Source organism: Ambystoma mexicanum, chromosome 10 (genome assembly GCF_040938575.1).
Source record: "Ambystoma mexicanum isolate Mex_15411 chromosome 10, UKY_AmexF1_1, whole genome shotgun sequence".
Lineage (NCBI taxonomy): Eukaryota > Metazoa > Chordata > Amphibia > Caudata > Ambystomatidae > Ambystoma > Ambystoma mexicanum.
Window position 1 is genome coordinate 652869312 of NC_090932.1, and position 20529 is coordinate 652889840.

The window sequence follows — 20529 nt, forward strand, 5'->3', positions numbered from 1 at the left end:
TTTTGTTAATGTTCGGGTAGGATTGACTTTCTGCTTAAATGTCGAGTGGCCTCGCGTGGAGGGTGGCGTGGGAGAGGGAATGCTCTTCACCTCCTCGATCTCTGCCCAATCCCCCTCCATTATCAAGACTCTCTCGCCGTTTGTGCCCAGTGGGCCGATTGAGTTGGAGGATGAAGCCGCAGTGCTTGGACTTGCCGTTGGGGGAGCTCTTTCAGATGAAACGTGGATCAGCGCCGTGATTACCACAGGTGTTTCTTCCCTTGCTTCGACCGGTCCATGAGCTGGGCCTTCCTCCTCTGCCACCACTGAGGCTCCGAACGCCACCACCTCCGCGGACAAAGGCGGCGGCATCGAGGCGCTCAAGGGACAGGTAGGAGTCTCTGTGTCCGCCCCAGCGTATGCAGCGTATGCAGCGAGCGGAGCCCTTGGGGCGCTTCCAACGTGGAGGACACTCTGCCTCGCGCTCAGAGGGCCATGCTCCAGGTCTTCCGTTGTCGGCGTCCCTATCCGACCTTGTGCTGGCAGCGGAGCATGAGCGCCGTTCGTGCCTGGAGGTGCAGGTTCGTGCCGGTCCGACACGAGTTTCGTGGTTGCATCTCCGGGCCTGCTTGGCGTCTTCTTGAGATGCATCTGTGCGAGCGGGTCTGCCGGGTTCCTCACTGGCTCTGAACGGCGCTTGCTGCGAATCAGTGCTGCGATTGCTGACGTTGAGCTGCGTTCCGATCCCGGGGAATCGGAAGTGGTTTGATGGCTTTGGTAGCTTTGATAGCTTGGCGGGGAGGAAGGCTCTGTTGGAGGCGACTCTGGGAGAGATGAGACAAACCCCGGTTCTTGTCCCTGATCCGAAATTGGACTCGGATCCGAGGGGTTTGCCGCCCGCTGCTCGGGCGGTCCGGATAAGGAAAGGGGTGAGTGGGTCCTTGGCAGGTGTGGTGGGGGTTTGGGCGGCATTTTCGAAATGTTACTGGGTTTTGAGCTTCTTAGAAGTCTTTTTGCCCCTTCCCCCTCCACCGACCAGAGGTTCATCAGGTTCATCAATGGGGAAGCTTCCATCCTCCCTCCCTTCCCTTCGCTGCTCGCTGGGACTTGCAGGGACTGCAAGGACTGCGACTCCCTCAGCGACTGGTTCCGCGGCCGCTCCGTGGCAGGAAGGGCTTTATGTAGGGCCTCCCTTTTCAGTGGAGACAGTAGAGAGACTGCAGGTTGAATCAGGACCAGGAGAAAGGGTTGACTGCAAGGACTGCGACTCCCTCAGCGACTGGCTCCGCGGCCGCTCCGCGGCAGGAAGGGCTTTATGTAGGGCCTCCCTTTTCAGTGGAGACAGTAGAGAGACTGCAGGTTGAATCAGGACCAGGAGAAAGGGTTGACTGCAAAGACTGCGACTCCCTCCGCGACTGGCTCCGCGGCCGCTCCGCGGAAGGAAGCGCTTTATGTAGGGCCTCCCTTTTCAGTGGAGACAGTAGAGAGACTGCAGGTTGAATCAGGACCAGGAGAAAGGGTTAACTGCAAGGACTGCGACTCCCTCAGCGACTGGCTCTGACCCTTTTAGTGAATACAATATGAGCCTTTAATGATATTTCAATACTTTGTTGTAAGAGTCGTACACTAACGTAAAGGAGATCAAATATTGTGCAATAATGTCAAAAAGCTGTAGATATGAGAAGCGTTGCTTGTCATGTTATAGAATATTCTGTATAGAGTGACAAGAGGACAGATTAATGCATTTAATTAAATAGAAAAATCAATTAAACTGTTAGGCTGAGCATCACACCAAGTAGGAACTACTATTTGAAGACTAAGGGCTTCATTTTTATATGGGGCGGAGCTGTTAATGGAGACGTAAATAGGGGGCGTAATGCATTTACACCTCTATTTCCTGCTCAGCCCCATGTTCATGCTGACACAAGGTGGTGGAGGTGCACAGAGCAGAGGTAAGTTCTCTGCCTGCTCACCGCCTCGGTCTTGTCTGAGCTGTTTTACACCTGCTTGAGATTTTCATTCAGGCGTAAAAAACAAATTGGATCAGCCTTGGTTTTGCACATGTTCAAAACAAGGTGGATTCCATAGGAATACATGAGAAAACCTTGCCCCCAAAGAGTAATTTTTAGGCATGTTTTACTTATTCACAAGACGGAAAGATAAATAGAAGAGGAAAGGTAAGTTTGCCTTACTTGTACTCTTTTCTTTACTCCTCCACGTCATGAACATTTAAATTGCATGCAGGGGACCACACAGCACATAAGGGCTAACATTGGTGGTTCCCTGTATGCAATTAACATTTTTAGTTACATGACCTCGTATGTATTTTTAATAGAGAGAGGTTTAAGTGGGAGACCTATTTCTGAAAGGGTATATTGAACATTTAATTGCTATCCCCCACAACGAAAAAAACAAGCCCTTTAATTATTACGATTCTCAAAGCACTGTTCTATGTTTCACACATCCAGAGATATTTTGACTTACATTGAGAACTTTGTAGCCATTTGGATTGGTTCTGTTTGTATAATTGAGGATACATTCATTACTTTGGGAAGATCTTTTTCATGAATAGTGCAACAAACAGAGAAGTTCTGAAAGGCAGAGCGAACCTGTAATGTGGGAAACTCTCCACCATCCATCTTGACCATTCAATATGTAAAGACTATGAGAAACATGCTCTGCCACCATCCCAGGGTTTGAATCTGAGCAGGAGGGGGACATTTAGTGATAACAAAAGGTTGACCCTTCTGTCAGTAAATCTTCTCAACCTAATGCACGGAGATTTAAGAGGTCAGTGCAAAGCAGAGATGGTTGTAGAAATGATGTCCCATTTTATAGCTCTTAAAAAATGAGGATAATTAATTAACCATAATTGCACATTAAGACTATTAAAAGGTTACATAAACGGCAACACCTGACACAATAATCAGACGAATAATTGATACAATCAAGGTGATTGTATTACCTCATTATCTAATAAAAAAAAGAGAAGTTGTGGCATATATAAAAACATATTTTGCAGTGATATAGAAGTCTATCTCATCATTTATATAGTTAGAGTTATTGCAAGAATAGCAGCCAGGTTGTTATGAAACACTCATAGAAATGGGGGTGCAGGGTCTTCAATTGCCAGATCTGTGATGTTCCTTTTGGACCTCAATGAGATGAAGTGTCTCCCTCTTTGACCCTAGCAACTGAGAAATATATTTCAATTTTAAACTCCCAATTTGTTTAAGACATTCAAACTAAAGACACTTACCACCATCATACATTATTTGTATGAAATAACTGAAGCCTCTAACCTCCATCACATCAGTACATATGGGCCACTATGGCATAATCCAAGCATTTCTGAGACCTTAGCAGATTCAGTGTCACAAGGCTGAAAAACTGTTGGTGGTCTATTTCTTAAGGGGTCTTTCATATCATTTCAGGAACTTCAGCAGAAATGTGAAATACCACAACTTTTGAAAAATAATATCCTCAAGTACACAATTGTATTCAGAAACATATATGGGTGGTCTGGAAAGTTCAAATATTCCCACTGCATACGTCTTTACTAAATAAAAGAAGCATTACTATTAAATACTCCTGTGTTTTTTTTTATTTCGGCAGGATTTGGAAACAGTAATATATATGTGTTTACTTTTATTTCTATCTACTTTGTGCTAACCCGTTATATTCGATCAATGGTGTCACAAACTCATTAGGAATTTTTATTTTGTATATAGGACCTTGCATAGAAAGAGCATTTGAAATTATATTCAATTTGGTGGAATATACTATAATTTAAAAATAGAAATGTAGACATGTGAAGGAACCTAGAAAAGCTATCTCTTAGAGGTATTCTATATCATATTAATATCCCTAATATGATATTGATTTCTTATTCCTTTTCTTCTTGTGAAAATTACTGTACAGTGTATTGTTGTGTATTTTCTTGCTCTCCTTTTCCACTGAAGATAACAATAAAAATAAGATTTAGCACACTTTTTACTGGCATACTACAATTCCTGGGGTTGCTAAGAATTCCTTACATGGCTCTATACATCACTAGTGGCCCGAAGTCCATCTTCAGCCTTCTGTTAGTGTCACACCATTAGCTACTAAAGTCTGGTCCCTACTATCTTCCATAGAGGTGAAATGCTATTAGACATTTCCAACAGTTCAGTATTTGGCCTAATCTAAAGTATATCACAGACAAACATAACAGAGGAAAAATGAGGATCCCATTGAGTGCAAAATGAGATGATCTAATAGACATAGACCAAACGGGTATCCTTTCTCTGCTGATGACAATGCCCCTGCCCCTTTTCCATCCTCCTCATCATGCATCGGGAATGTTCTAACAGTGCCGGATCCATCCTGTTCTTGTCTGAATGAATGTCATAGCTCATGTTAACGTTCACTTTTAGCACTTACCTACTTGTAGAACAGAGACACTTTATTGTGCAGGCATTGGACCCAGGAAAATTGTTATATTTATAACATTCATATCTTCTTCATGCTTTTGTTAGTCGGATTAAAAAAAATATTTACATTTGGGAATGACTTTTCACAATGACACTGTGTCATCATAGAAAAGCCAGAACCTGTGTAAACTGCACATATTTATTTTGTGTTTACAAATCATTCTTAACTTGAAATTGATTATATTTTCAACATGACATTGGGCCTCATTACGACCCAGGCGGTAAGTTACCGCCTGGGCCGTGACTTTACCACCATGGCGTAAACTACGTTTACGCCATGGTGGTTGGCGGACTTACCGCCCCATTCCGAGGTCGGCGGGGCGGTAAGTCCCCAATCCCCATTTACCCTTCCCCATTCCCATTTTTGCCCCATAGGGCATAATGGGAGTGGGGAAGGCGTTAATTACGCCACCGTAAATTACGGTGGCGTAATTAACTCCATGGTCCCTTAGCGCCATGGATTTTAACACCTGCTAAAAGCAGGTGTTAAAAGCGCCATGGCGCTAAGGGACCTCGTAGTTGGCGGTAAGGGGTCGGCGCAGCTAACGCTGGCGTTAACCCCTTACCGCCAGGGTCGTAATGAGGCCCATTGAAACCAGTGAAATCAAACTAATTTCTTTTTTGAAACACTTACTATCTTTGCCGTATGTATTTTCAGAAAGAAGACGGTAATGATTATTTCACTATGCCACCTGATATGTTTCCTTGTAAAAGTCAATTGATCTATTTTCTTTATTTTGTTTTACATTTTTTTTAATTTCGTGTAATCACAGACTAGACAATTAAATTAGCCCTACCTCGAAATAAAGGCGTGTTTTGTATAGGCGTTTTTGAAGAGAGCACTGCTCTCTAAGGTTGATCTTCAGGGCAAAGAGAAATAAAGGGCTCATACTGATGAAACCACTGATGTAGTGCACATCTCAACATGCTAATGCCACAAGGGCACTGTCTGCTTTGCAAGGGGCACAGAGACAACATTAACATCCAATTGTGACCCTCCTCTGCAGAGACTAACAGCAAGGGACAATATCTTTCTTGTACATTAAATCAGAATCAATTTTCCATGCAGTCTAACAAACGTATGCACCTTTTCAAGCTCCATGCGCAAACGCATTCGAAATCATTCTTAGCTAATCCATCCTAGCGTATCAAAATCACTGGAAAATATGGGTAGTTCAAGGTTCCGTGGACTAGGTTTGTCCCTTCCTTTTGTTTGCAATAGATGGGAACTTGTTTCTGATCTTATGCTCATTAACTGGGATGTAAATGTTCTTTATGATCAGGTCAAATCGAACTGTCATTTAACACTAATACAAGAATGTAAAAAATAGTGTATAATACAGATATTATGTTACTGGGAAGAATTTGACCATCTGCACGGTGAGTGTGCGCTCACCTGGGCTTTTTTGAATTGTTTAATTAAATTAAATGATGGTAGACCAACCTCAGGAAAATGTGTGAGGCCAATCCATACACATTTCCCTATTTGCACACTATGACAAATGCATAGACCTATGTACTCTTGGAGGACAGAGCCTACAGGCACAGTCCCCCCTGTCATATTTAGTTTGGATATGACAGCCAGGATTACACCAGTCATCTCCAGAAAGGGGGGGCACCAATATTCTACCTGCTATGACCAGCCTGATTAACTAACAAAGGCTCAATGGATCTGCCCTGCTCTTCTCTTTGGCCCTGCAGCGGGTGGCAGTGATTAACATACCAATAGTGTGTACTTCAAACATGCCCACATGGGGCCCTGCTGCAGAGGTTAGCAAAAGAGGCAAGAAACCCCAATAATCTTTCATATGTAACTGTGTCAACCTGAAGCCAGCTCCCACCCTCAGTATCATTGACAGTGAGCTGTCATGTTTGGGACTGCATGTTTACAGTAGGCTACCCCAGTAGGGGGACCCATTCATAAGTTACGAGAATGTGGTTTTCAGGAGCCAGATAGTCAGGTCTCGCTGCAGCTTCAATGGAGACCTACCGCTTTAATTAGGAACCACAGAGAGATCCATTAACCAGAGCAACTCTTTGATCAACAATAGACAGGAAGATGGGTGGGACTTAGTATCACACGATTTCACCCCTTTACCTTTCCTGTTGCAAAAAACTCTGGTTATGACCTCACGCATACAGGAGATTGTTGGTAGGGACCCCAGGATTGGTTCATTAACGTAGGCTTAGCCCACAACAGTACCTGTGGCCCCCTTAGCTTTAAAACAGTGCTGAGCCCCTCTTTTGGCAGATCATCTGAAGACTTTGCAAGGAGTAGCAAGAATAACTCATCATTGGACCCTGGTTGAAGGTACAGTCTGCCTTACATCTTCCTCTAGTGAAGGAAGGCTAGGACCTCCAAAGACAGAAGCAAGATCCCTCCTCTAAACATCTCACAGGGAACAGAGGGAGATGAAGACCTCAGAGGACTCTCCGGCCCCTCCAGAACCGGTACCCAGCCAGCACACAATGTGCCCTGCTATGCTCTTCAGCAAACCTCTTAGGTAGGAATGCCAGAGGGTCTCTGAACCTACAACAAAGGACAAGGCTGCTGCCTGGAACACACTCCTCAGCATTGGGCCATCCGCCTTAAAGGATGACACAAGCCCTTTGAAGAAGCTGGGTGAAGTTCTACCAACGTCCACCTTAAAGGACATTTTCTAGCCTGCTGAGTTCCTCGAACTTCAACTTACTGCAATGCTGCAAAGCCGTAGTCACTTAGAGACATTTGTGATGTCTCCCCCAGTGCTTCAGAACCACTGACCAGTACTGAGGCAACAATTCCTGACCCTGAGCCGCTGTGTAGGCCACCCTGCAGCCCTTCGTCCAGCTTTGCTCGATGAACCGTCTTGATGCCTGATACCTACAGCTGACTCCCATCTTGAATTCTGTCACAGAAGCCTGCAAAGCACCCTCACAGACTTAACCCTGCCGAGCATCAAGAACACCTACGACACAAGGTACATTGTGGTTGTGTCCTCCTGGTCTTTCTCAGAAGCCCCATAGAGATATATTAAGACCCATTTTTTCTTTTTTATTTATTTATTTGTGCATTTATAGCAGCGCGCAAAGCCCATGGGCATCTAGGCGCTAGTTACAGAGAGACAGTCATAATGCACTAATAGGGAGGAAGGGGCAATGGGAGGTTAATTGAAGAGCAAGGTTTTTCTCCCTTTGTGCTGAAGCCAAGCAATTTATAAGTTGTGGTTATTAACCATACTGACTACCCTCCTGTCGTTATGCATAGTGCATCCCTTTTCCTTCTTTGAAATTGTCTGTCCTCTGCATTCCTTGAAATGGTGGGTTGTATTTCGTAGTGTTGCTCGTAATGGCTGTTGTGATATGTTATGTTATGTTACTTGGCATTTATATAGCGCCTTATGTATTATTGGTATGACCTCAAAGCGCTGGTAGGTTGAACGCCCTTGGGAACCGTAGTTCAAGTCAGTAAAGAGAGAGAAAGTGGTATGGTTCGTGGTCGCACCGGATATGTGTGCAGCTGGTGTGGTTGTTGCTTCATAGCGGTAGGCGTGGTGCTGAGGAAATCAGTTGGATGTGTTCAGTCTGGAAGGTGTTCATCTGAAAAAAAAATCCAGAGGAAACAATTTGGAAATGCAGTATCAAGGGTTTTATTATACCTGATACATTTATTACTGTGTGAGTTCAATCACAATTTTAATCTGTACTCAGGCAATTAATTAACATAGCACGACAAAATTTAAAATCACATTAGTTCCATAAAAATCATACTATTAAATCATTCAAGCATTCACCCACATCCATACAACATACATCAATCCACTCATACCAAACATCAATAGGTACAAGATAAAAACCTATAGTAAATATATATCAATTCATCAGTAATTCAATTGTTATACAAAAAGTATTTTGTACAAAGCAAAGTGCATAACCACAATAGGTTTTGTAGGTGGTCAACAATTGGGATAGGTCAAAAAGATCTTCACAACCGGCCTTAACCCAGGTTTCTCTACTGGTTTCGACATATTAACATGATTTGTGTTACGTCTTCATCAGGAGATTACAAATAGTTTTCTAAAGAAGAAAAAAAAGCATAAAACCTTAAGTTCCCTATGTGAATAAAGTGGGTAACTTAGGAACAATTAAAAAAGAAAAAGAAGGAAGAGGAGTGTGAATACATGACTTAACAATACTCAAAATCAATAGAATATAATCATCTACCAATGTCCTGCTCATGCCCCAAATATATATATCTGGGGTAGACCCTGGGCGTCATACAGGGAGTGCTACCTTAAAGAGTTGGTGTCCCTAAGCAAAGTGGGGGTGGATCATGGCTCCCAAGTTAACCAGGTGTGAAGGGAGATAGGGCAGTAGGCATATATGGGGTAGGGGCCTCAGTTGAAATATTAAGAAGGTTCTAGAAAACTTCAGACAAACCTTAGCACGAACAGGAGTCAATCCGTTGTTTCTTGTATGTAGAACTGGAGGCACCGCCATGCAAATTGGCAACAACCAGAATGGAGTTCCTGCGTGACAGAAGACTGGACTTGGGGCTCCAATCTATAAAGGATTACCACAGTGTCAGGAACCTAGTCCCAAGGGGCCAAAGCATGCTCACAGGTAAGACCACTTCATCAGAAATTAGAAAAAGGAGATGCAAAAGTGTGAAGTAAGGGGCCAGATTTATCTTACCCAAGCGGTCCGGGTAATGGGGAGGTGCAGGTGAAGATGGTCGCACACCTCTGGAGATGTCTTTAGAAGTGCCCGTAATTCAGGGAGGATGGAACCCGAATTTAACGCGTCTAGGAGGCAAGAAAGGGGGACCGACCAAGTCAAAAAAAGGGCAGTGTCCGTTATGTATACGGCGTGTCACATGGATCTTGCTCTATTGTATGAAATCAGAGAAACCCTCTATTATTGATTACCGCGATAAACAGTCAAGGCGCTATTGTTGATTATTGTAGACCAAGTGGCCATCTCAATACTAAAACAGACAATTCCCCCAAATATTGGTAAGGTTCCACAAGGACCTGATATTATTATCTAAAATTAAATGTATGAGCACCAAGACTCATGTCTACATATTGGTGCCGCGACATGCCATAAAAAGCCTTAGCTCAAAAAGGCGTTATGTAAGGCTGCTTACCTGGTGCTAACTACCACGGAAAGGATTGCAAAAGGTCCGCAGGTAGAACGTAGCACTCGGACTTCCTCGGGGGACCGTTACAACGCATCCACACACCATGAGAGCTGGTGCGCACAAATAACACGTACAACCCAATCACATGACCGCGCTTGCATCGTGAGCTGATGCGTCCTCATGGAATGCGCCTGCAAAACGTAAACGAGACGTGATGCCATGGTAGCAGAGTTTGCCAAGCACAACACTCGAACTTGCTCGGTGGGCCGCCACAGCGTATCCACACCACAAGACCATTGGTGCGCGCACACACCACAATCAACCCACTCACACGCTCGCGCTGCAAGCCCACGTGTCCTCACGGATGACGCCTGCAAAGCATAAATGAAACGTGCTGCCATGGTAACCACACTTATCAAGCAATCACCTCCAAAAATTCGGAATGTGCAGTGCGACCTGGCTAAAGATAATTACTTATTGGCAAATGATGTGGGCTAATTCATATCAGCATCATATGAATTCATAATAAAACATATGTGCAATATGTGAATAGATGGTACATCTCAATGGTCTATAAGGGGTTTTCCAAGTGTAAATATATGTATACCTAGAGACCAAGGCTCCAAACTATTCAAACCCTGTATCAGGGTCTTTTAGGTAAAGACAATGTTCAGTGTGTCCCAACCAGAAGTGTGCCTGTTAGCAAAAGATATAACGCGGTTCATATATGCATCATATGGATATACAATATATGTGCAACATATGAATAGATGGTATGTCCAAGGGTACGTTCAAGGGTTAAACAATTGAGAACGTTTATGTACCTGAGTGCCAAGGCTCCAGAATGTTCAGCCCCTGTGTCAGTGTCTTTAAGTTAAAGATCCATAATTCTTCCTTATAAGCTAAGTTTTTTAGAAGTTGTGTTTGATTCTGACCAAAAACCTTTTCTACACAGAACCATTCCATTTGTTCCACCTTATGCCCCATCTCTACATAATGGATCACCATGGGGGCATTTAAGTTACGGGTTTTATCTTTGAGCGATGCTCATTGATACGAAGACAGACTTCGTTTGTGGTTTTACCAATGTACATTTTCTGATAAGGGCACAGAATTGCGTAAATGACATTTTTGCTCTTACAGGTTGTAAAGGTACGAAAGTCCCAGTTTTTATTTTACATGAAGAAAGAGGTCGTTTTTTTAGAAAATGTACAGGCCACACAGGTAGTGCAGGGGTAATGCCCAGTAACAGGGTTCTGATTGATGTCACGTACAGTGGGAGGTTTGGAATAACTTCTACAGGCACGAGTAATTTTTTGTTTCAAATTCTTCCTCTTTTTAAATGCAAAAAGAGTTTTGGGCAAGGTGGTTCCTGATGCATTAAGAATGCGCCAATTTTTTAGTATAATTCCCAACAAAAAGTTGACACACAAACTATTTCTTCCTTTTTCTCTATCTGGGGTTTGGGTAGCAATAAAGCCTCTCTATTTGTAAAGCGGGCTCTTTTTCTAGACTGCTTTATAAGAAACATGCCATATGGTAAATTGCGTCGGAGGCTGGCCGGATGTTGGCTTTCATATTTAAGAGTGGTATTTCTTTCAGTTGCTTTTCTGTGTAGTTCAGTGTGAAGGCAACCTTCTTCAGAAAAGATAGATAAATCCAGAAAAGCAATTCTGGAGGTAGAATACTCAAAGGTGAAATGAATATCCACATCTACATTGTTCAGCCATTCCACAAATAACGCCAGTGTTTCCAAGTTCCCTCCCAGTCTGGAGGGTGGACACTCAGACTGAGTTCTGGCTGCCTTAGGCCTGAGGAGACGCCTAAAGCTAGCCGGAATGTGCTCAGCTAGCTGTATTTTATTAGGATGAGGTGTTCGTGGGGTCATGTTAGTATGAGAACAGCTAGGCCGAATGTGTCATAGCATAGCTGTGTTCTAGTTGAACGATGGTGTATAGGAGAGAGTAAGCATAGTAGTGTGATATGGTTGTTTATCCTGAGCAAAAAGCGTGTGCTGCAAACTCTCATCTCAGAAAAGGTTATCATGCCATGTTCTTTCTGGAGAGGAGCACCTGCTATCTTTTTTGAAATATGGTGGTTTATCCATTTCATCCATTCCTGCCACTTCATCCGTTCCATCCACTTCAACCGTTCCATCCACTTCATCCGTTCCATCTACTATATGTACTGCGTCATCCGTTCAATCCACTTCCGTCCACTCTATCATCATTTTCCGTCCGTTCCATCCATTTCGTCCGTTCCCTCCACTTCGTCCGTGCCATCCACTTCTTCCGTGCCATCCACTTTGTCCATTCCATCCACTTCGTCTGTTCCATCCACTTCGTCCGTTCCATCCGCTTCATCCGTTCCATCCATTTCATCCGTTCCATCCATATCATCCGTTCCATCTACTTTATCCATTCTGTCCACTCTGCCCATTCGATCTGCTCCTTCCACTCCATCCAATCATTCCATCCATCCAACTATCCACTCTATCGATCCTTCTGTCCAACTTTATCCATGTATCTATCCATCCATTCCATCCATTTCATCCCTTCCATCCACTTCATCACTTCCCTCCACTTCATCACTTCCCTCCACATAGTCACATCCATCCACTTTGTCACTTCCATCCACTCCATCACTTTCGTCCACTCCATCGCTTTCGTCCATTTCATCACTTTCGTCCATTTCATCACTTTCGTCCATTTCATCACTTCCATCCTCATCGTCTGTTCCATTCTCATCGTCTGTTCCATTCTCAGCGTCCGTTCCATTCTCTTCGTCTGTTCCATTCTCTTCGTCTGTTCCATCCACTTTATGCGTTCCGTCCACTCTATCCGTACCATCCACTCTATCCGTAACATCCACTCTATCTGTAAGACCGACTCTATCCGTAACACCCACTCTATCCGTACCATCCGCTCTATCTGCACCCTCCACTTCATTCGTTCCACCCACACGCTCCATCCTTCCCATCCATTCCATCTACTTCATCCATCCGTTCCATCCGTTCATTATAAATAAAGTAGATATTTTTCATAAAACCTTGACTGAACAGTCCCTTTTATCATTGGGTAATAATTTTATTTTGCTGTGTTGCAACTATCCAACAATCCATGACCTTTCGGAGATAAGCCTGCTGTTCCATCCACATTACCAAAATAGGACAAGGAGGTTTATAATGTGCTTGTTATTCCAATCTTTTCAGATCCGTTCTGGTGTACTAGAGGTGTGGGGCTGATTGATGGATTAGAAACCAATATTTACCCCTGGACCATTGGTGCCTCGGAAGTTGATTTGTCACAGTTATGTTATTTAATATTTATACTGTGTCCATCACTATCGTATTGATTTTACCGGGCCTGGCCTTGTCCACAATATTGGCGTGTAGTGACCCTTCAAAAGTATGATCATTATTGTAAATACAAAAACACTTCTTCTAATTAAACAATGTTTCAATACTAAAATTCAATAACAAAAAATGAAAACAAGTAAATATAATGTACCTTTATGCAGACTGCCTTCTTACAGTAAGGAGGACCCACGTATCATACGTCATGCACCCTCCTTAACAACAACATTATCGAACACTTGGATACTGTCTTCTTGTGGGTCCATCTGAAATTCCTATTCTTTTTTGTAAATTTGGTTTTATTAGTTGTTACAGATACAAGTCATGCAAAGAAAAGATACATTTAAGTATACAATTAACTATCTCATAATGGAGAACCGAACCCTTAAAATTCGGCGTATTTAGTGTCTGTCCTGCAAACACCTTCTTAATACATAGGGTTCGTGCACAAACATGACTTGCCGCCCTCCCCTTTCGCGCCCTCCTGCCCCCTGTTCAGAACCTGTATTGCAGGTCAAGCAGCGTTCATCGTGTGGCGAGCAGCGTCAGTGTTAAATGCCGAAATTGCATTGGTTATGAGAGTATCAGTTGGAGAGTTCAACTCATATGTTGCCTAGGTCAATTCTTGTACCTCCATCGTCGTGGTAGGGGCATTGTTATGAGATAAGCCGGTGGGCAGGTATATACTTTTATATTCCATCCATAAGATTTCAGTCTGAGGTAGTTTTCCATGTAACAACGCTGTTATATGTTCCATTATGCATATATTATTGGAAACACGGATCCATTTATTTTTCGTGGGAGTTGTGGGTGATTTCCACCTTATTACTAGTGTTGCTCTAGCGGCTAATAGCAATTGTGGTGCTAGATCCTTGATCTTGACTCAGTCATCCTCATCTTTCTCAAGGCCAAACAATATGAGGTAGGGTGTAGGTGTTCTGTCAATACCTTCGACTTCTTTGATCCAGCCCAGGACCTCCGACCAGAACACTTGTATTTTAGGACATCCCCACCACATGTGCCAGTAGTCTGCTCTGTTTCCGCATCCACGCCAGCAATCCGGGCTCGTAGTCTGAAACATTTTAGATAATCTGACTGGATCATATTGCCATCTATGTAATAATTTGATTGCATGGAGTTTGTATTGATTTGAAATGGATATTCGTGTGACAGCCTGGTATATGGTATCCCATAGGTCTGGAGTGAACTGTTCAGAGAAATCTGTCTCCCATCTGTTTTTCAATGAGTCCGTGTTCGCCCCCTCCCCTTCTATCAATGTTTTGTACATATCAGAGATTAGGCCTTTCATTACAGTTCTTGAGTCCAGTATTTTCTCAAAAGGGGTGAGTTCTCTAAGTATTTTGGGTTTCCACATGGCTCTTGTCAAAACCCCTTTTATCTGCAAGTATTGAAAGGTGGATAATGGGCCTATTCCGAGAGCTTCGGTTAGTTCAGGGAGAGAAATGAAGGAGTCTTTCCGTTGCAATTGCCCTACTCTCTCTAATCCAGCCTCATACCATGATTGGAACCTTTCGACTCCTGGGATGTGGTTGTTGATTCCTGGGGACCATAAGTGGCTGAGGGGAGCCGGCCAGGTAGTAATGTTTTGCATGTTTTTGCCATGTGTCCAGGTGTCCCAGATGGTCATTAGTATCGGGTGGTCTTTGAGTTTTCTACAGATTCTTTTTTTAGGTGCCCATAACCATTTAGATACTGTAGCTGGTGTAAAGTAATGGTTGTCCATATTGACCCACTGGTTGTCTGTTTGGTTACGCAGGTCTGAAATCAATACCCTAAATTGAGCAGCCTCGTAATATTTTTGAAAATTGTCCAACTCCACCTTTTATCTTTTGGAAGCGTTAGAGTCTTATATGAAATTCTGGCTTTTTTCCCTTGCCATAGGAATTGGAGCATGGCCCTTTTGATCTCAGTAAAAAAGTTTTTGGGAATCCTAATGGGTATCGCTTGAAAAGGATATAGGAACCGGGGCAGGGATATCATCTTAATTGCATTAAGCCGGCCTAGCCAGGATATTGTGAGCTTATCCCATCTTGTCAAGTCTAACCTAAATTGTTTCAATAGGGGAGGGAAGTTTGCTTCAAATAGGCCACTTAGATTCTTCGTTAGTTGTATCCCCAGGTATTGAAGTTGTGAGTGTTCGATATTGAGACCGAATTGGGAGAATTTGATGGTATTCTCATCTTTTTGGCCTTGGAGGGGAAAAAGTGTGGACTTTGTTTTATTTATTTTGAACCCAGAGAGTTTACCATATTCTTCTATCATACAGAGAGCTCGGGGATGGAGACGGAGGGGTTTGTGATGTGGAGGAGGATGTCATCTGCGTAGAGGCCAATTTTGTATTATGTTGTCCCCAGTCGAATACCTTTTAGTGTAGGGTCCGCCCTTATTGTGATTGCCAGGGGTTCTAAGGAGAGGGCAAAGAGAATCGCTGAAAGGGGGCATCCTTGTCGGGTCCCACGCTGGAGGTTGAACCATCGCGAGTATTCCCCATTCACAAATATAGATGCCTTGGGGTCTGTATAAACTGCGTGTATCGCTCTCCTAAATCTAGTGCCCATTCCCACCTTTCGGAGTACTGCCTCAAGGAACCCCCATTCCACCCTATCAAAGGCCTTTTCCGCGTCGATGTAAAGCAGAGCTGGGTCATTCTCCATGGTCTGGGATGCGTGGATCAGGTGTAAGCTTTTGCGGATTGTATCTGCCCCTTGTCTGCCCAGTATGAACCCAACCTGATAGGAGTGTATAAATTGAGGGATGAGGGTTTCGAGTCTCTCTACCAAGATTCTGGTGTATATCTTTGCGTCAAGGTTGAGTAGAGAGATGGGGCGGTACGAGGAACATTTCGTAGGATCCCTCCCAGCCTTGGGGATAACAGTGATCAATGCCTAGGTGAAAGAGTCTGGGGGTTTCCCTATTTCCATTATTTCATTAAAGTGAAGTGTTAGGAAGGGGGCCAGCGCGGTGATGAAAGTTTTCTAAAATCCCGCGGTGTAGCCATCTTCGCCCGGGGACTTGCCCAATGTTAATCTTTTTATGGCGGCTTGGACCTCTAGTTCCGTAATAGGGGATTCTAATTATTCGACCTCTAAGTCAGGAATATGGGGTACATCCATTGAGGACAGATAGGACTCTGTCTGTGATCGTTCAGGGTCTACCTCAGAAGAATATGAAGTTTCATAAAAGTCGGCAAAATGTTCTGGGATGGTGGTGCAGGCATGTGATGTGGGGGAGATATCGCCTTTAATTTCTAATACTCTTCGCTCCGCTCTTTGTTCTCGCAGCCTGGCAGCGAGAAGTGCGTCGGCCTTATCGCCCTTCTCGTAGAATTTTTGTTTTAAAAATCTTAGTTTACGCACAACCTGTTCATGCTCCAATAGTTTCAGTTCGTTTCTTTTCTCTCTGGCTTCGTTCATCTTCTGAGTATCCACTTCTTCGCCTATTTTGGGTGTGCGTTCTAATTGGGAGATTTCAGTTCGGAGCCTTTGTTCAATAAGATTACGTTCTCTCTTCTTTGATGAGCCTTCCCTTATCAAGATCCCTCTCCAGGTGGCCTTGCCGGCCTCCCACACTGTTTGTTTGGGTACCTCTCCATTGTCGTTTGTTTTAAAGAATTCTGAGATTTCTGTCTCCATTTTAGCTCTGAAAACGACATCCCTCCAAAGGCTCTAGTTGCAGCGCCATTTCCCACTATTTTTAGGTAGGTCGGCCCACTGGATGTCTGTGAGGACCATGTCGTGGTCGGTCCAAGTAATCGGGGTTATCTTTGCCTGTGACGTTACTTCAGAGAGCTCTCTGGAGAGATACATGTAATCTATATGGGTGTACGTATTATGGGGAGCGGAATAGAAAGTGTAGCCTTGTTCTTCCGGTTGAAGAGCTCTCCATGTGTCTACCATGTTGCACAGTTCCATCATATTAGCTAGCTCAGTCGGTTCAGGTCTATTCTGATGAGTCGTGGTAGGGTTCCCAGGATTCCGGTCTGTGGCCGGGTTCGCCCATTGGTTAAAATCTCCCCCCAAGATGATGTGCCCGGTGGCTTCAAGTAGTATTTTATGGATTGTCCTGGAGAGAAATCTAGACTGGCCTGTGTTCGGAGCGTACAAGGTGGCAATTGTGACGTTCAGATTACCTAGTTGCCCATTTACTAGCATTGCTCGTCCTTCAACGTCTGACCATGCCTTGGTCATCACAAAATCTATGCCTTTTCTAATGAGGATTCCCACCCCTCCCTTTCTGAGTGGGCCCGAGCCCCAAAATTCAGTTCCCACTCGTTTCCCAAGAATCCGTCGTTCATCTCCTTTTGTGTATTTTGTTTCCTGGAGTAGAAGAATATCTAGTCCGCTTCTATGAAATTCTCTGGCTACAAGGGACCATTTCGTCGGTGAGTTGAGCCCTTTAACAGTAAGTGTTCCAACTCTTAAGGAGACCGGTTCCCTTATATTAACGTTCGTAGCCATAGTTCTTTCTTGCTGGGAGTTGTCTCTTTGTATACACTCAGCAAAGCGCTATGCTCACGAGCTGCACGCTGATTTGGCTGTTGTGGTTCATTATGTTTGCTGCTCTGACCTTCTTTGTTTCCTTCACTTTTCCCTCCCCCTCTCCCCTCCTACCTCCTTCCTAATTGATGGCGTCCGGTTGAGCCCAGTCGGTTGTCCCAGGTCGACATCGGACCACTTCCGGGGGTTGTTACTTCACGCCCCTTGACCAGAATAAGTCATCGTAGTCCAGAGTGAGCCCCCTGGTGGTTCCCCCCTAATTATCTTCATTAGAGTCCAGGGAATGTGTGTGCGCTTGTGCATCCATATCACACCATTGACATACTTTAATTGGAATGTTCTTACCGGTATCATCTGGTGTCAGTTGTCTGTTTCTGGGGAGAGATTGCCCCTCCTGAATGTTCGCGACCCCTTTACTCTCTTTCTCCGGGGGCCTTGGAGTCACCATTCTCTTCCTTCCTTATTTGTTGCTTCTTGACGCGCCTCTTCGCCTTGTGACCCTAAGAGGTCAGATATGCACGATTTTATCTCATTCTCCGATCGCAGTCTGAATCTGGTCCCCTCGTATTGGAACGTCAGGGAGAAGGGGTAACCCCATCTATATCAAATGTTCTTTTCCTTGAGCATCTTCGTTAGAGGTCCGCACATTTTCCTGAGGGCTAGGGTCAAGGAGGAGAGATCTTGGTAAATGGAGATTTGTGCTCCGCATAGCGTAATCTTTTCGCTCTTTCTGGCTTTCTCAAGAATTCTTGCTTTGTCCCTGAATCGGTGAAATCGGGCGAGGACTGAGCGCAGTCCACTCGCTGGGCCTCCTGCCCTATGAATTTGTTTGGTTACCGGTTCATCCACCTCATCATCCGTTATCAGAAGTTTGATGATGTTGTGAAGTGTCTCCTTAAGGTCCGCTTCCGTTTCCCCCTCTCTCTCTACGGAATACCAAAAATGTGTATATTATTCCTCATTTCTCTATTCTCCAAATCATCAAGCTTAAGTTTAAACTTGTATTCATGTCGTTCCAGTTCCGTCATTCGTTGGTCGAGTTGCCCTTCCAGCGTGTCAATGGAGGCCTGATTGTTTTCAACTCCCTCGAGTCTGTCCTCCACGCTATCAAGCCGTTGAGTGATCCTATCTATTTTGCCACCTATATTTGTTCCCAGGTTCTTAATCTCCCCCAGTAGGGCGGCTATGTCTCCTTTCGTGGCTGCAGCCAGGTCGTCTCCTGTAGTGGCGCAGTACGCCATCTTGGCGCCAGCGGTTGTAGGCAAGGTGGGAATGTAGGCAAAGTGAGCTAGTTTATGCTTAGTACTCATACAGATCACCGATGGTGGGCCTGGGTAGAAGCTGCGTGCACTGTAATAATCCACGCCTCACTCGATCTAGGTGGATGATGACGGCCTACTCCCTCGAGTTGCGTTGCGGATAGTTTGCGGATGGGGCGGCGTAGGTTTTTGTGCGGGCATGCGGTGGTGTCGTGGGCAGGCAGGGAGTCGTGCTGGGTAGTCGGCTCCGAGGGGTGGTAGGCACTGTCCTCTGTCTGTTCCGATTATGAATTCCGTCTCTGGTGGAGTTTGTGCACCTTTTTTTGGCCTGGACAACTCCGCCGTTGGGTTCACTCGGGAAGTCGCAGATTTGTGAGGGCACCACTCAACGGTCTTCCCCAATGTCACTCTGTCACAAATTGGTATGTTCGCGATCCGCAGTTCACTCCTTCTTGAAGCACTTATTCGCGCTCACCGGGTGGGTCGGCTGATCTCATGTCCTCGTGTGAGGGTGTTGCACTCCGGGAGCCGAACACACGCCTTCCGGGCTTTCCAACGGTGAGACACACGCAGTTGGTTTCGATTTCCACCTGCCTCGGAGGCCCCAATTTTCTCTTGCATTTTCTGAGGCCGTGGAAGGCCGATTTTCGTCGGGATTTTTCCTCGGGGTGGGGGGGACGTTCACACGGCGAGATCCCGTATTTGTTCAGCGGGGGGTTCCAAAAGACGGGGGCTCATTCCATCTTCCGGGGTGCTGGTTACGGAACTCACAGAAAGAGCATGCTGATCTATGCGCCCCCTGGTGGCCGTCCTTGAAATTCCTATTCTAAATGTAACAATTACCGACACTAGAACACAAGACAACAATAAAAACAATCTTAGCTGTGCATTTTCTCAACGATAACCAATCAATATAAACAAATGTACAGTTCTATGTTCACATTATTGTATGACTGTATCCTTATCCCAATACTGTATTTTATTTTCTCTGTTTTTATTGACTTTCTTTACTGTTACTACAATATTTCTACCTGTAAAATCATTCTCTCCACTCTGCTCCACCTTCAAACCCTTTGTAGACATGTGTGGACCTTCAATTAAACTCTTTCTTTCTAACCTGGAGAGTCTTCATTTTCTTAGAGTAACTGGTTCCCTCACGTTCTATACTTTCTTATTTTTATATGTGCTTTACATTTGCTCGAATTACTTCTTTCAGTGATACACACGTGTTAGTCAACATGCAATGAATGCCCAAATTGTACATCTTGAAAATGTTTTGTTGTATTTTTTATTTTTATTGTTTTGTCCTTCTATAGTCAGATACAGTGATACTATTCAAATGTAATCATAAAAGAAACTAAAAGCCTTTATCTTTCATATGCAATTCACTAATAACGCACCAGAGGAGTCTCTTTGCAATTAGCTTTACTTTCGCAGATTTTTTGGGGAATGTGCAAACTCTCTCCCTTTTCCCAAGGACCCCCACCCTTCCTTTCACTTTTCATCAAAATGTCTAGCCTGAGAGTAAATTCACCCAGCAAAGTTTATCAGGTTTTGTTGTCCATGCTGTGCATCGACATGTGCAACTAGTAATGTTTATTAAGTGGAGAATGAGAAATGCCATTCTTAATGTAGACTCGTTGCTTTTGATTTTCTTTCCACTTAAAGATATGCTAAATCACCCTTAACTGCAAAACCTACAGCGTTTGACTGAATTATAAACTAATCCCCCTCTGTCTGCATACAACTAAATAAGGTCTTATGAACTTCCAAAATAGCAAATTAATGGTATGACTTTTAGATTGACGGTTAGCTGTATCTAGGG

At 44.2% G+C, this 20529-nt stretch overlaps 1 protein-coding gene across 2 annotated transcripts in view; it reads left to right on the forward strand.

The window, feature by feature from the left end:
* PLOD2 (procollagen-lysine,2-oxoglutarate 5-dioxygenase 2) overlaps positions 1–20529 on the forward strand; it is a 517076-nt gene that overhangs the window by 154813 nt on the left and 341734 nt on the right. The gene's annotated exons all lie outside the window — the stretch shown is intronic.